Source organism: Megalobrama amblycephala, linkage group LG6 (assembly GCF_018812025.1).
Source record: "Megalobrama amblycephala isolate DHTTF-2021 linkage group LG6, ASM1881202v1, whole genome shotgun sequence".
NCBI classification, from domain to species: Eukaryota; Metazoa; Chordata; class Actinopteri; order Cypriniformes; family Xenocyprididae; genus Megalobrama; species Megalobrama amblycephala.
The window spans coordinates 646,374-656,070 of NC_063049.1; positions in this window are offsets into that span (position 1 = coordinate 646,374).

Here is a 9,697-nt window from a genome sequence, read left to right on the forward strand (position 1 = left end):
TGTTTTTAATGTTAAATCAAACAACAAATTACAAAGAAAGCACTCACTGCTCTTGACTGAATAGCTTTTGTAACTAAATAGTGATTAATATTTATTTAATTTATGCGGTGAAGATAATATGCAGTGTTATTTTATATTTGATTACGGTCCGTGTAAGTTTTGATAGTTTGTTTTCCCATTTGAAATGAAATACGCAGAAACGAGAAAACGGTCGTTTCCCGTTTTTTCGTTTGTTAAAAAAACGGAAAAACGAGATTTTGACTCAATTTTCGTTTTTTTCGGGTCACGGATAGAAAACGGAAACACGACTTCAAAACTCGTTTTCCACATGTGGGCGGTCATTACACGCCCCTTTCAGCCGATTGGTCTATCAAATCTGAGCCAGTGACGTCATATTCAGTTCGTTCAACAAAATAATAGTCCTCTGCCGCTATATCAGTAGATGTCATAAATCGGCTTTCTTCTGTGCAACCTAACGCGTATTTCACAGAAATATGTTTGCACAGATAAAAAAAAGTTTTAAAAAACTACAGTAAATTTAATTAAGTCTGTTTTTAAGCTGTCATTGTGTTTTTAAAATGTAAAATGTAAATGCCTCTACATCTGTTACCAAGCGCATGACATCCTTTGGGCTACTACCACCGATCAATAGGCTATAATGATAGGCTATTCTCTATTATAGATCAGTGGCTAGTGCACTTATTTTTTTGTCTTATTTATTTTTTTTCTTATTTTAATGTTTTGTTTTATACATTTAAATTCAATCATTTAGCAGACGTATTCCTTGCAGTAGGCTATGCAGTCATATTAGAAAATAGGCTATCCACTAGGTGGCAACACCTAATAACGGTATCACCATCGGGGGGCTTTTTAGTTTAGCTTAGCTTATAAATGGCCATACAGATTTTCTCTCTTAAATTAAACACTTTTATGAACACAGTGAACATTATTATATGTCACAGTTTACTTGCTATCCTCACTTTTTCTGTCTTTCCTTCGCTTTTGAATGAATTAGCTATAAATGGCCCTGAACATTTTACTTTCAATTTCGATTTAACGGCTATTGGCGATTCTGCCTCAATTGCTTTAGTGGACAACAGCAAAACAAAAACTCTCGCATATTAAACATAGAACTTTTATTATCTTTGTAATTATTTATTATCTTTTATCATCTTTGTAATTATTTTATTTTGTAAATATTCGTGGCTTAAACAGCGGGAAAATTTACTGTATGCAGTTCTGTGGATGTTTTGAAAAACTTAAACTAAACGAAAATTATTGTTGCCTTGTCAATATAATTTCTGTTTTTTTCCCCCTGACTTTCAACTGATGCGATCATCGTTTCATTAACCGACAAGATTATATTAAATTAGAATTAAACGAAATTTGATAAATGTCTGTGAATCATTAAAAAAATCCCAGGGGGTTAGTTTTAGCCTACATGAACAAATATTCATCATCATCACGCATCTGCAGCGCTTCTGTGAATGGAGAACAAAGCATTCGATTATATAAAAGGAATAAATAGCCTATGCGCGAAATTTATTTCACTTGAGTAATTAACATATTACCAAAATGAAAGGGGAAAAAATGCGATAATAGCTATGAGTGTGGGTTAATTTTTGAGAAGTTCACAGAAAGGAAACCGAGACGGCAGAAAATTTCTTATTTTACGAGCAGTGTTTTGTTTTTATTGTGAGTGTACAAAAATAATAGGCCTATTTAACCCTTCACAGATTCGAATGGTGTTACATATATTTGACCATAAATGTCTGAGTATTTTAAGTTGTTTCCGCTTTTAGGATAAGAAAATTCAAGTGAACGCGTCGGCGCCTCACGCACACACATCAGTTTTAGTAACTTGACATCACAGCCTGTTAATTGTCAAAATAACATACATTCAACCAAATATATAAAAAGTTATACTGCTCATTTTAAGTAGTCTGTGTAGGCTACAATAAAAGCGTTTAAATAATAAATATAGTTTAGCCTCCAAATCGTGAATAGATCAATCAAATTAGAGAGGTAGTTATAACGGTTTCTGTTTCAGTTCAGCTTTAAATTAATTCGTTTTGGCTTAACATTTATATATTATTTTTGTCATAACTAAAATAGCTATGTAGCTGTAATTTTGATCTTTAATGTTTGATCTTTACATATTCCCTCAATCTTTTAACCAAAGGGTTATTAACATTAGCCTATATTCAGCAAGCAATGTTAGGCTATAAATAAAGAGAGAGCTATTGTTCGTTTTTCAAAATTGCTTACACTACTTATTTATTGTGATTTATTCTATTTATTCAAAATAGAATAAAATAAAAACTGTAGCCTATTTTTTTTTTTTTTTTTTTTTTTTTTAAATCTGTGCTTTTCATCCGCTCCTCTGTGTGGGTAGTGCAGTTTCAAATATTCACTATGCATATTAAACTACAAACAGCATTACAACAGTCTGTGTGCTGATTAACATTTCTGAAATAAATATTTCTGTGAAATACCCGTTAGGTTGCACAGAAGAAAGCCGATTTATGACATCTGATATAGCGGCAGAGGACTATTATTTTGTTGAACGAACTGAAGATGACGTCACTGGCTCAGATTTGATTGACCAATCGGCTGAAAGGGGCGTGTAATGACCGCCCACATGTGGAAAACGAGTTTTTGAAGTCGTGTTTCCATTTTCTATCCGTGACCCGAAAAAACGAAAATCGAGTCAAAATCTCGTTTTTTTAACAAACGAAAAAACGGGAAACGACCGTTTTCTCATTTCTGCGTATTTCATTTCAAATTGGAAAACAAACTATCAAAACGTACACAACAATCAGGGTATCTTCCGTTCATTCATGTTTTGATTTGATATTGAAATCAGAAAAATGAGAAAACCGCACCTTTTTTCGTTTTTCATTTTTAAAATGAAAACGAAAAAACAAAAAACTGACTTGATTTTTCTTTTTTCGTTCTGGGGTTGGAAACAAATAAGCAGTTTGAATATTCGATCTCTACATGTGGGCGGGAATGAAACGCCTCTTTCCGCTGATTGGTCAACCAGACGTCAAACCATGTCGTCATCAGTTGTTCATCGGTTCCGCTCAACAGAATAAAAGTCCCTCGCTCTACAGCTGTACAGATTCTTAACGCGTTTATTCTACATTTAATCTCTTTCTAGTGAATTCTAGCCAGACTAGTGAATGGCTTGACACAAATCGTTCTGATGAAGAGTCAGGGCTTAATTCTGTATAGACATTAATTCATCACGTGAAATATTAGTTTATCTCATAAATATTAATTTACTTTGCAGCTGCACACTACCCCCAGGCAGCCTACAACTTCGATACATTGAGTGTAAAAATGTCTTTTGTTTTACACAACATGGGATGGATTTGAAATGATAGATAGGCTATGAAAAAAAAAAAAAAAAAAAAAAAAAAAAAAATATATATATATATATATATATATATATATATATATATATATATATATGTATGTATGTATGTGTGTGTGTATTTTACAGTCACAGCATATCTATTAGGCCTATTTTGAGTTTTGTTTTCATAGAGAAGTGTAGGACATGTCAAATATTCAGTTAATCCTTCTGTTTCATAATACATGTATAGGCAACATGCTATTTTTTCCTTTTCTTAAAGTTATAACTTTTGTTTAAGGCAATATTCTGAGTTTATTTCATTAATATTGAGTATTAATGACCTGACTACAACGTAGCCCAGGAGACAATGGGCCTACAGATCCAGTTCTGGCTGCATCTATAATTCAGATTTTTAATCTCCGTATCCGCTTACATATATTTATATATAATCTATTTTTAATCTCTATAATAAAATGTATAATTCAGATTTTGATCTCCATATCCATTTACATATATTATATATATCTTCCAAGGGGTTTTTTCCCTCCTAGGACTTTTTTCCCAGTGTTAGCACGCTGGGTTTTTCTCCTAGGGGTTTTTTTCCACCCCTGGGAGTCAGCCGACATTGGCTTAATGTAGCACCATCTTGTATATGTTACATATTACCACGCTTGCTTGTACAGCTTATTTTTAACCACTTCTCTTTTTTCTGTGCTTCTAATATGTAAAGCTGCTTTGAAACAATTACCAATTGTAAAAGCGCTATATAAATAAATTTGACTTGACTTGACTTGACTAATGAATGTCAGACAAAACGGTGTTTTATTTTCTCTGCCAACTAAACTTCCAATGCATATCAGAAATGTTGTGTGACTGACTCGTAGCACACAGAGCAGTGTTTCATTCCTGAATGAATCAGAGTCTTTGAACAAATCAGTTGACTGAGTGATTCAATGACCCAAAAGATTATAGAGATCCAATTGATATATTCTTGAATGAATCAGCGTTTTGAACGAATCGCTTAAATAAATGACTCAATGATTAGCACAATGACTTGCTGACACCTACTGGCGACATTAATTTCATAATCCAGTTATCGTTTAATTTTTTCATTTAAAATTTTCTGTATTCAAAATGATGTGTAAAACATTAATATGATTACATTATGCAATTGTAATTCCTACACATATACTGACCTCTCTGAGCAATCTAACAACTCATAAATCTAAAAGCAGCTTCAGATGGTGCTTCTTTGACACCTCTGCAAGCCTTTGGTTGATACTGATTTAATTGGTAACAACCTATAGCGTCATTTTATTGTAATTTAAATGACTAAATTTAAGAACTTAACATTAAAGAAAGCATACATATTTAATAAGATTAGGAAAAATCCTAAAATCTCCTGAAAATCAATTAATCAACTAAATCAATTACAGTTAATTTCTGACACAGACAGATAGCAATAAATAGGCTATAAAAATACTCTTTATCTTATTATTGTTAGTGTTATTTCAGGGTTTTGATATATAGCCTAATATTGATAAAGTATAATTGATATCTTCTTAAGAGAGCACTATTATGGTTATTTTTAACACTGTTTTAACATTTTTCCCTTTATTTATTTATTTTAAAATGTGTGATAGCCTATTTCGAATTGGCATAAACGAGTTCACCTCCATCATAAATCATCCAATTCGCATTTTAAGTCCATCTCTCTATAGCACCGCTTTGATGAACTAATAACATGTAATATATTTCATATCTGTCATATTTCAAATTCATCCCATGTCCAAAACTCAGGGTGTTGTCTAAAACAAAAGTTATGACTGCTGCATATTTACATCGGCTACTGATTTGCACCTATATACATACATTCGCTGGCCAGTGCGTTGAGCAGCTTCGCTAGATTTTTATATTTGGTCACTTCAATAAAACGGGCATCGTGCCAACGTTGTAGAATGGGGGTAATTGTGTGCAGCTGCAAAGTAAATTAATATTTCGTGAGAAAGACATAAAATGTAGAATAAATGCGTTAACAATCCGTACAGCTGTAGAGCGAGGGACTTTTATTCTGTTGAGCTGAACCGATGAATATCTGATGATGACATGGTTTGACATCTGGTTGACCAATCAGCGGAAAGAGGCGTTTCATTCCCGCCCACATGTAGAGATCGAATATTCAAACTGCTTATTTGTTTCCAACCCCAGAACGAAAAAAGAAAAATCAAGCCAATTTTTTGTTTTTTCGTTTTCATTTTGTAAATGAAAAACGAAAAAAGTGCGGTTTTCTAATTTTTCTGATTTCAATATCAAATCAAAACATGAATGAACGGAAGATACCCTGATTGTACACGGACCGATTACTTTATCCATTTTCTGTACCTGAGAACTACTGTTAGATACCTGAAAAATCTGAAAAGCACTGTTTATTTATTTGAATATTTGCTCTATTGTATTTATTTGTGATGTTGCTTGTAGTTGGGTATCAGGGTAACTGGGCAGCGAATGTATAGGCATACATTGAATTAAAAAATGCAAATCAGTAGCCGATGTAAATATGCAGCTGTCATAACTTTTGTTTTAGACAACACCCTGAGTTTTGGACATGGGATGAATTTGAAATATGACAGATATGAAAATATATTACATGTTATTAGTTCATCAAAGCGGTGCTATAGAGAGATGGACTTAAAATGCGAATTGGATGATTTGATGACGGAGGTGAACTCGTTTATGCCAATTTGAAATAGGCTATCACACATTTAAAAAAAGTAAAATAAATAAATAAGTAAAGGGAAAAATGTTAAAACAGTGTTAAAAAAATAACCATAATAGTGCTCTCTTAAGAAGATATCAATTATACTTTATCAATATTAGGCTATATATCAAAACCCTGAAATAACACTAACAATAATGAGATAAAGAGTATTTTTATAGCCTATTTATTGCTATCTGTCTGTGTCAGAAATTAACTGTAATTGATTTAGTTGATTAATTGATTTTCAGGAGATTTTAGGATTTTTCCTAATCTTATTAAATATGTATGCTTTCTTTAATGTTAAGTTCTTAAATTTAGTCAATTAAATTAGAATAATATGACGCTATAGGTTGTTACCAATTAAATCAGTATCAACCAAAGGCTTGCAGAGGTGTCAAAGAAGCACCACCTGCAGTTGCTTTTAGATTTATGAGTTGTTAGATTGCTCAGAGAGGTCAGTATATGTGTAGGAATTACAATTGCATAATGTAATGATATTAATGTTTTACACATCATTTTGAATACAGAAAATTTTAAATAACAAAATGAAACGATAATTGGATTATGAAATTAATGTCGCCAGTAGGTGTCAGCAAGTCATTGTGTCAATGATTGAGTCATTTATTTAAGCGATTCGTTCAAAATGCTGATTCATTCAAGAATATATCAAGTGGATCTCTATAATCTTTTGGGCCATTGAATCACTCAGTCAGCTGATTTGTTCAAAGACTGATTCATTCAGGAATGAAACACTGCTCTGTGCGCTACGAGTCAGTCACACAACATTTCTGATATGCATTGGAAGTTTAGTTGGCAGAGAAATTAAAACACCGGTTTGTGTGACATTCATTAATACTCAATATTAATGAAATAAACTCAGAATATTGCCTTAAACAAAAGTTATAGCTCTTAGAAAAGGAAAAAAATAGCACGTTGCCTATTATATACATATATTATGAAACAGAAGGATAACTTAATATTTGACATTTGACATGTCCTACACTTCTCTATGAAAAAAAAAAACCTCAAAATAGAATAGGCATAATAGATGTGCTGTGACTGTAAAATACACACACATATACAGCTATGGAAAAAATTAAGAGACATTGATTTCTGAACTTGGAGTGGTCTCTTAATTTTTTCCATAGCTGTATATATATATATATATATATATATATATATATATATATATATATATATATATATATATATATATATATATATATATTCATAGCCTATCTATCATTTCAATTCCATCCCATGTTGTCTAAAACAAAAGACATTTCTACACTCAATGTATCAAAGTTGTAGGCTGCCTGGGGGTAGTTGTGTGCAGCTGCAAAGTAAATTAATATTTATGAGATAAACTAATATTTCACGTGATGAATTAATGTCTATACAGAATTAAGCCTTGACTCTTCATCAGAACGATTTGTGTCAACATTCACTAGTCTGGCTAGAATTCACTAGAAAGAGATAAAATGTAGAATAAACGCGTTAAGAATCTGTACAGCTGTAGAGCGAGGGACTTTTATTCTGTTGAGCGGAACCGATGAACAACTGATGACGACATGGTTTGACGTCTGGTTGACCAATCAGTGGAAAGAGGCGTTTCATTCCCGCCCACATGTAGAGATCGAATATTCAAACTGCTTATTTGTTTCCAACCCCAGAACGAAAAAAGAAAAATCAAGCCAATTTTTTGTTTTTTCGTTTTCATTTTGAAAATGAAAAACGAAAAAAAGTGCGGTTTTCTAATTTTTCTGATTTCAATATCAAATCAAAACATGAATGAACGGAAGATACCCTGATTGTACACAGACCCAAAAGAAACTACGCGCATGCACCGCCGTTGTTCTGTTGTAAATTAAGTCATGAAATGACCAAAACATGTGATTAAAGCTGCCTCAATGGCATGGTTTTAAAACTATTTTTATCAAATTTTTTGGCCTTCAAACATCTTAAAATGCACATATGTACACCAGGGAAATCTAAATTGTCTCGGAGGAGCATGCACCCTAACCCCCCTAGCAAACTAGATTCTTTAATATTTATTTAAAGGGGAACCTATTATGCCTCTTTTTATCTCTACAAGATGTAATTTAAGTCTCTGATGTCCCCAGAATGTGTCTGTGAAGTTTCAGCTCAAAATACCCCACAGATCATTTATTATACCATGTTGTAAATATGCATTTTTGAGTGGAAGGAAAAACATGCTGTTTTTGTGCATGTCTTTAAATGCAAATGAGCTGCTGCTCCCATCCTAAATCCAGAATAGTGTGCTTCATTCACAACTGCCTGCACTGGATACTCTGCCAAACACTGACATCTGCTTGGTTTTGACCTATATCTATATCACACTCACGATAAGGGAAATTGCATTTGTTCATCATGAAAGTTTATTATCTGCATTTTAAAGCTATATCAGTTTAAACTTCTAATTTATCATTTTCTGAGCACACACATCTAAAGCATGCGCACAGAAAGTTGTCTGTCAGACGGCACTTCTTGTGAGTCTTAAACTAACTTCTCTTTCACATTTTTAGTTGTGCTTAAACTGTGAGCCAGAGATGATGGCAGACAGTGTACAACTCGCTCAGAGTCCATCAGCAGTGGGCGGGGCCTGTGCAACATGACATCACTTTGCTCAGAATCTGCGAAAGGCTTGTTCTGAGACACTGCTTATGATTTATGGGGATTAAAAAAGAGTGGGTGGATTTGTATCATTATAAGGTAGTTGTGTACACACACTGCTGACACACATTTATGTTTAAACACCTTGTAAAAGTGAATTTTGCATAATAGGTTCCCTTTAAATTTATTTTAGGCTAGTAGTTTTAACAGTGGTGTCGGAATTGTGAATTTTCACTGGTATCTAAAATTTTGGTGTCATAACTTTCATGGCTGGTGAAAAAGATATTTATGGCCAGTAAAGTTTCTTATGTCTTAAGTTTCTTAAAGGGTTAGTTCACCCAAAAATGAAAATAACGTCATTAATTACTCTCCCTCATGTCGTTCCACACCCATAAGACCTTCGTTCATCTTCAGAACACAAATTAAGATATTTTTGATGAAATCCGATGGCTCAGTGAGGCCTGCATAGCCAGCAATGACATTTCCTCTCTCAAGATCCATTAATGTACTAAAAACATATTTAAATCGGTTCATGTGAGTACAGTGGTTCAATATTAATATTATAAAGCCACGAGAATATTTTTGGTGCACCAAAAAAACAAAATAACGACTTATTTAGTGATGGCCGATTTCAAAACACTGCTTCAGGAAGCTTCGGAGCGTTATGAATCAGTGTGTCGAATCAGCGGTTCGGAGCGCCAAAGTCACATGATTTCAGCAGTTTGGTGGTTTGACACGCGATCTGAATCATGATTCGACACAAAACGTTTTTGGAGGTAGACCTCACCTGACCTGCTGAAAAGAAAGAGGCTGTACCCTCAAGTTATCATAACACGTCTGCTCCACGAACTTCCAAACACAAAACATCTGTTAAATCATTTAGAAAAACATAGAAAATGAAAATAAAAAAGAAGATATACACATTTTCCAAAGCTGAGGCTGCT